Source organism: Phaseolus vulgaris, chromosome 4 (assembly GCF_000499845.2).
Source record: "Phaseolus vulgaris cultivar G19833 chromosome 4, P. vulgaris v2.0, whole genome shotgun sequence".
Lineage (NCBI taxonomy): Eukaryota > Viridiplantae > Streptophyta > Magnoliopsida > Fabales > Fabaceae > Phaseolus > Phaseolus vulgaris.
Window position 1 is genome coordinate 9,022,997 of NC_023756.2, and position 8,764 is coordinate 9,031,760.

Sequence of the window (8,764 nt, forward strand, 5' to 3'; positions counted from 1 at the left end):
AATCACCTTGAGAAAATATACTTCACAATTTTATCTATCTTCTGAAATTAAAGAGACTAGTTTTCTTCAAATGTGTGTTGTTTCATCTTATATTTTTATACTTGTGTGTTTTTTTTTATTATTTCTTTTAGAAATCTTGTTGGATTACAATAATATAATTGTTCATAAAAATGAAGTTAAAGATTTTGAGAATTACCTTGTAACTAATCAACACATAAAATATTGTAACTTTTCAACTTCGAAAATGTCGTACCATTACACTTCAACAACCAGGCTTGATTCTCGTAGCATCAAAAACACTGTTTTCTTCCAACACTAGAAAGAACAAATGTCAACTTTTACAAATATTAAATATTATAAGATATAAATCAACCGTACATTAATCTTTTTAAAAACTCATTAAATCTAAGTCTAAACATTTTATTTAGAATTTATCTTAATATTAAAGTAGAATGGTTGTAAATAATAAGAGATATTCATAGGAAGATACATTATACTTCTTATTAATTACAATAACAAATATATTTACTTTGTAAATTGAGTGGCATTCCAAAAATAATTGCAAAAGAGAAGTCATATCAACGTTAATCATCAATATTAACAATTAACCTATTACATGAAATCAATGACATAAAAATTTGAAATAAGAGTCCAACTCTTAGACCAATCACACCATACTAATCCTACAACCATTAAGAATGTTCTGAGAAATATACTACTTATAAAATTTATATTGTAAGGGCAAAGACAATTATGTAAAGAAGTGAATCAACAAATCATCAATGTACCACCAAATTTCATTTTTGGCAGACAGATTGGAAGAAAAATTTATTCACATCATAGTGTATATCATCAATAGCCTAATGTTCGTTTTCCTACATACTTCAAAAAAAAAAATACTAATATAAAAAAGTAAAGGACAATATATTGAAATCTATAATTATCTCATAAACTATGTAAAATTAGATGTACTTGCGAAAAGAAATATTCATCTAGATTTTTTTGATGTCGTTAAAATAACAAAAGTAGGTTATAATTTCTTATACAAACCAATTATTAAATAAAACAAAGGAAGTAAAACATACAATGTTTGCATAATTATTTGTGGTAATGGGATAGATAAAAATATTTCTCAAATATAAAATATTATTACAACAAGAATGGAAAGTTTTGTTTCCTTTTTAGCTGAAAAAAGCCTTCCAGGTGTGTATTTTACAGAGATCTCTTAAGTTTTGTTGAGCAAAATTGTTGAACAAATATATAAATTTCACTACAAAACTCAAGACAAGTGACATGGGACTTACTAACCAATTCACATATATGAGTACAAAATAAAATTTAATAATTATGGAAAAATGTATTAAATTTCTTTTAAAAAAGTACATTAAATCTAAAAATAAAGTTTTGCTTTTGAATTTATCTTGAGATTAATTTTAGAAATAGAAATAAGTAATTAGAGATATTCATGAAAAAATACATTAAATCTTTTATTAATTACAGTTACAAATATATTAATTTTTTTGCAAGCATTACAATGCAAGAGAATAGTCATACAAACATTATAATTCACCATTCAAATCCATGAAGAAGATTAAAATATGTTGTTCAAGAATTTTAGCTACATGAAACAAAAATATCAACTTAAGAAAAATCTATTCAGATTATGATGTATATATCATCAATAACACCGTATTCATGTTCTTAAATGCTTCAGAAAATACAAAAATAAAAAAGTAAAATACAAGATATTGAAATCCACAATCGTTCTCATAAACTATGTACAATTAGATAAACCAATTTTTAAACAAAGGAAAAGAAGTACAAATATAAAACAATATTCTGTTAAGTGTAATATAGCCTCACACATAGCATATATTTGTTTCTTTTTAGCTAAAAAAACCTCCCACTTTTCTATCTTACTAAGAAAATCCTATTCACATTATAGTGTATATATCATCAATAGCTCCATATTCATTTTCTTAATTAGATGCTTCAAAATATAAAAATAAAAGTAAAAAGTAAAACACATTATATAAAACAAAAGAAAGGAAGTAAAATATCTTACAAAGTACATTATATAAAATATCTTACAAAGATTCCATAAGTTGGGTAGAACAAAATTGTTCAACAAATATATAAATTTCATTTCAAAACTCAAGACAAGTGGAAACAAGTGATGTGGGACTTTCTAAAATTTAACCATAATAACACTAAAAACTGAGTATTTATTAGATGTGTGTTCATACTTCTATTATTAAAAGTAAAATCAGATTAAAATGTAACATTCATTTGCAATGTAAATTTAACTTATTTTCATAATTTATGGTCAAGAGGAGAAATAGTTTATAAATACATATTTTGAAGCCATTTCAAGCATTGACATGCAACCAAACCTACCATATTTATATAAAAATGAAAACAATTTCAATAATGTCAAATTTTACACCTTTAAATTATAGATATCTTAACTAATCTAAACCTTAGGCTAAAATAAATCATAAATTACTTCTGGCAAACATATTCGGTTTGATCCATTTTTTATTGAGAAAAGAAAAGAAAAATCAGTTTAGAATTAGAGAAAAGACAATACTAGAAGTCATATAAACATTAACATTAAAGTATTATCAATCACATAAAAACTTGATATAAGAGTCCAACTCCTAGACCAATCACACTAAACTAATCCTACAACCATTAACAATATCTTAAGAAATAGATTGTAAAATTTTATATTATAAGGGCAAGAATCATTATGTAAAGCAATGAATCAACAGATCACCAATGTACCACCAAATTTCATTTGTGCCAAGAATTGGAAGAAAAATTTATTCACATCATAGTGTATATCATCAATATCTCAGTATTCATTTTTCTAAATACTTAAAAAAATACTAATATTAAAACTAAAACACAATTGAAATCTTAAATCGCCTCATAAACTATGCACAATTAGATGTATCCAAAAGAACTATTCATCTAGATTTTTAGATGTTATTAAAATAACAAAAGTGAAGTTTATTAGGATAGGTACATAATTTCTTATATAAACCAATTTTTAAATAAAGGAAAGGAAATAAAAATACACAATGCTTACAATGTTTTCATTGTTATTATGGTGCATTGTTATTCGGAAGAAAATACATTTTAAAGCAATTCTCGTGATAAAAAAGTGACCTCAAGAAAAGAAAACAATAATTCTTGTACTTCCTTAAACTAGATAATTGTTTGTTTAATTTGTTGATAAAAAAAAGTTTTAGTCATCTCACAATCTCTTTTTTAGCGTTCTCTTCCGAACAACAATGCACCATAATACAATATATAAGAGAGACATAGTAAAAACACTTCTCAAATATATTACAATAAGAGTGGAAATGAAAAGGTTTGTTTCCTTTCAATCACTTTAAATCATTCTCCTAAATGTATTATTGCCTCACGTATCTTAGGTTTGTTTTCTTTTTAGCTGAAAACACCTCCTATATGTATATCTTACAAATATTCGCAAACAGATATATAAATTTCACTCCAAAACTCAAGACTTGGACAAAACCCATGAAGAAGATTAAAATATGTTGTCATAGAACTATAGCTGCACAAAACAAAAAAACATCAATTTAAGTAAAATCTATCAACATATGTGTGTTTATTATGGAAACAAACATACATGCATGCTTACCTCTATTATTAAAAATAAAATCAGATTAAATTGTAAAATTCATAATATAAATTTAACTTCTTTTCTTAATCTATGGTGAAAGGATAAATAGTTTATGAAAGAATATTTTCTGTTTTATTCAATCTGTCTTTCATCTATAGCAATGATACATATATATAACCATAGCATTAGAACCGTACAGAACCATACAAATTCTTTTTCTAACATAACATCTGTAATTAAGACTAATTATAGACCCATTAATAGTGATTATATTCCTATAATTAAGTCTAATTATAGACTCATTAATAGTGATTATATTCCTGTAATTAAGTCTAATTAAGTCTAATAATAATAATGATTTTGTCCGGTAATATCCCCTCAAGTTGGAGCATGTAAGTCTTGAATGCCCAACTTGACCAAGATGGCTCCAAACTTTTTAGCACCGAGAGCTTTGGTGAAAAGGTCAGCTAGTTGTGTATGTGTGGGCACATAGGATGGAAGAAGGCGCTTGTGAATGATTTCATCTCGAACAAGGTGACAGTGAACTTCAATGTGTTTGGTGCGTTCGTGGAAGACCGGGTTTTTAGCAATGTGAAGTGCTGCTTGACTATCACAATAAAGACGAATTTGGTCAGGATGAGGAACATGTAGAGAAGCGAGAATGTCTTTAATCCACTTTAATTCTCGGGTGGTCTTAGCCATTGATCGATATTCAGCCTCAGCAGAGGAGGGAGAAACCGTTTGTTGTTTCTGGGTTTTCCAAGAGATTGGGGAAGTGCCGAGTTGAATAAACCATCCGGTGAGAGATTTCCGTGTCAGTGGACAACTTGCCCAATCAGAATCACACCACCCAAAGAGTTGTAAGTTGTTCTCTCGAGGTAGGAGTATTCCTTGTCCAGGATGCCCCTTTAAATATCGAACAACACGAAGAGCAGCTTGCCAATGCTCAGAGCGTGGATTTTGCATAAATTGAGATAAAGCTTGGACACTATAGGCAAGGTCAGGTCGAGTGAAACACAGATAAATTAACCTCCCAACAAGTCTACGATAAGTAGCTGGGTCAGAAAGAAAAGAACTAGTAGCGGAGCTCAATTTGTGATTTTCTTCACATGGTGTAGTGGCGGGCTTCGCACCCAACAATCCGACTTCAGTAATGATATCTAAGGCATATTTCCTCTGACAAAGGAAGATTCCGTTGGGGGAGCGAGCAACTTCAACCCCCAGGAAGTACTTGAGGCGGCCTAAATCTTTCATATGAAAGCATTGATTTAAGTAGCCTTTAAAACATTGGATGGCAGTACCATTATTCCCTGCAATCACAAGATCATCAACGTAGACTAGCACAACCAACTGTATGTCATTATTATTGAGAGTAAACAGGGAATGATCCTTCGGGGATTGTTGGAAGCCGTAACGAGTGAGAGAAGCAGATAGTTTAGCAAACCAACACCTGGGGGCCTGTCGGAGGCCATATAGAGACTTTTGAAGCTTGCACACTGCCCCTGGTTGAGATTCTTGGAAGCCAGGAGGGAGTTTCATATAAACCTCATCATCAAGATCACCATGGAGAAACGCATTTTGAACGTCCATCTGATGAAGCTCCCAATCTTTTGCGGCTGCTACTGCTAGAGTTGTGCGAATGGTTATCGTCTTTACGACAGGAGAAAACGTCTCGTTGTAATCCAAACCCTCCACTTGATGATTGCCAAGAATTACCAATCGAGCCTTGAATCTTTCAATTGTTCCATCCGAGTTGTATTTGATTTTGTAGATCCATTTACACCCAAGTGCCTTCTTTCTTTCCAGGAGGGAGAGCGGTGAGTTTCCAGGTGTCATTGAGTTCGAGAGCATGAATCTCCTGTGCCATAGCACACGCCACCGGGGTTCTCAGACCGCTTGAGAAAAGAACAGGGGTTCCTGCTCGGTGTGTAAAGAGGTAAGAAAACTTTGATGATGGTTAGAAAAGGAATCACAATTCACAAAATCATGTATAGGATACGAAACACCTGAGGATTCTGTTGAAGGAGGTGACGGAACAGAGGGGCTTCACGGTATCGTGGTGGCTGCGACAAAATCACGTAACCGTACGGAAGGCAGCTTCGCGCGATGCCCTCGCCCAAGGGGAACCGCGGCCGTCAGCGGTGGTGAAGAAACCGACGGCGCCGTCTCCGTCGGACGCGGCGGTGGATCCGCGGGTAGCGTCGAGGCTTCTATACACGGATCGGAGTCGTTGATAGTGTGGTCGAAGTCATCTGTGAGGGTAGCATCCTCCTTGGCTGGGATGGGAGATGCAATGGGTTGGTTGACGATGCATTCATCTAGGTTTGAGGAGGCAACTTCATGAAGAAAATGTGGGTCCGTTCCAGTTTCTAAAGAGTTGGCAATAATTGGGTTTTGCAATGGTGGTGCAGTGTCCATCTTTTTGGCTTCAAAATATGGAAATTTATTTTGGAAAAAATGTACATCACGAGAGACAAAGAAAGTTTCTGTTTCCAAATCAAATAATTTCCATCCTTTTTGGCCATATGGATACCCGACAAACACACATTTTCGGCTACGACTAGCAAATTTATCCCGCTGTCTATTTTGATTATGAGCATAACATAATGAACCAAATACTTGTAAGTGCGCGTAACTGGGTACACATCCATGGATCACTTCATAAGGGGTTTTTCCTTTTAGAATGGAGGATGGTGTGAGATTGATTAAGTAGCCTGCAGTCAAAACACATTCCCCCAAAATTTAATGGGAAGATTGCCTTGAAACCGTAATGACCGAGCAACATTCAGAATATGCCGATGCTTGCGTTCGACGCGTCCATTTTGTTGCGGGGTCCCGACACAGGAAGTTTGGTGAAGGATACCTTGTTGAATGAAATATTGTTTTAGACACATGAATTCGGTTCCATTGTCAGAGCGAACCATTTTAACACATTTGTTGTATTGCCTCTCAACGAGTGTGAAATTTTTTTTCAAAGTCACTGATACCTCTGTTTTTTCTTTTAACAAATAGATCCAAACTGCCCGTGAACAATCATCCACAATTGTCAAAAATTATGAAGCACCACAGGATGAAGGAGTTTTATAAGGACCCCATAAGTCACAATGAATTAAATCAAAAATATTCAAAGCTTGATGCGCACTTAAGAAAAACTTATCTCTCGTTTGTTTCGATTTTTCACAAACTTCACAAACTTTATTCAACTCATCACGAGTACATTTCCCACTTATATCAGGAAGCATTTGCACAATCTTAAATGACGGATGTCCTAATCTTTGGTGCCAAAGTGCTAGTTGATTTTCCATCTTGACATGACATGCTTGAGTCTTCCGTACCCCACGATACCAATAAAGCCCATCTTTCCGTTCACCTGCTCCAATCAGTGTCCTCGAAGTGCGGTCCTGTATAATACACAATTTATCAGTGAATGTTACAACACAATTTTCTTCATCCGTCAATTGAGGTATTGAAAGTAAATTGCATTTTAATTTGGGAACATAAAGGACATTTTTCAATTCAAGTCCTTCTTCAAGAGTCATTGTTCCCTGTTCGCAAGCTAGAACACGTTCACCATCGGGTAACCCTACGGGGCACCCTTGTATAGTTTCCTTTTCACTTAAATTTTCCAGTGACCCGGTCATATGATTTGATGCCCCACTGTCAATAATCCACAAATCCCAAATGCTCTTACCAGTCATTTTCTCTGATTCATTTGATTTTTTTTTGCTGATCATATCAATCAGTACCTTCCATTGTTCATTGGTCAGACCTGCCATCTCAAGTTTCTTGTCGTCATTGTTGGCTTGACTGTTGCTTCCACTAGCGTGTGCCACATTTGCACGTGTCGGGTTACCTTTGTTTCGCATCCCTTGGCGTCCCCTGCCGTTCCATTTGCCTTCACTTTTTGGTCTGTCACCCCACCATTCGGGATATCCGATCAATTGGAAGCATCCCTTCATGTCGTGACCATTTTTACCGCAATGACTGCACGTCATTAATTTTTCTACCATATCTCCACGCCCTTTTTCTTTGTAGTTGGCCTGCATCGCGAGACCCACGACAAACCCCCTTTCTTCCGTTGATTTGACCATCATTCTCATTCTTTCTTCTTGTACCAACATAGCATATATGCGGTTCAGAGACGGCAATGGGTCTGAGGCCAGAATGTTTGATCTTACTGTCCCGTAGCTTGCATCATCCAACCCCATAAGGAGTTGATGAACCTTCTCCTCCTCCCTTCGTTTTTCCAACTGAGCACCAATCCCACACTTGCATCCACCACACGTACAAGATGAAATTTTGTCACTGTTAGCAAAGTAAGTTGCCACCACCATTCCCTCCTGCTTGCATCTTGACAAGTCCGACCTTAGTTGTTGAATTCTAGGTCCATTCACGACCGAGAATCTTTCTTTAATGTCTTCCCACAAGTTATGTGCAGTCTCAGCATATGCTACTGTGGATCGTAAGTTTGGTTCAATGGTGTTTAGAATCCAAGAGACAATCATGGACTGCACGGTCCACCAATCTTCAAGGTCGGGTGCCTCATCCTCTGGTTGGATATGTGTTCCATCAATGAAGCCCCATTTTCTCCGGGCACGAAGCGAGATCTTTACTGCTCTTGCCCATTCGTCGTAATTTTCTCCGCGCAATTGGACTTGCGTGATTATGTTTCCGGGATTGTCACTCGCGTTGAGATCATATGGCGAGTAGGTCTTCTGAGTACCTCCTCCTTCGTGCTCTGCTTTGTTGGCATTATTCTTTTCTGGTGCATCTGCCATGGTTGTGCACCGTTGCCTTTGCTTTGTGTTTGTCGGGTATCAGAGTTTTGTGCTCTGATACCATGAAAGAATATTTTCTGTTTTATTCAATCTGTCTTTCATCTATAGCAATCATACATATATATATATAACCATAGCATTAGAACCGTACAAAATCGTACAGATTCTTTTTCTAACATAACATCTGTAATTAAGACTAATTATAGACCCATTAATAGTGATTATATTCCTATAATTAAGTCTAATTATAGACTCATTAATAGTGATTATATTCCTATAATTAAGTCTAATTAAGTCTAATAATAATAATGATTTTGTCCGGTAATAGTTT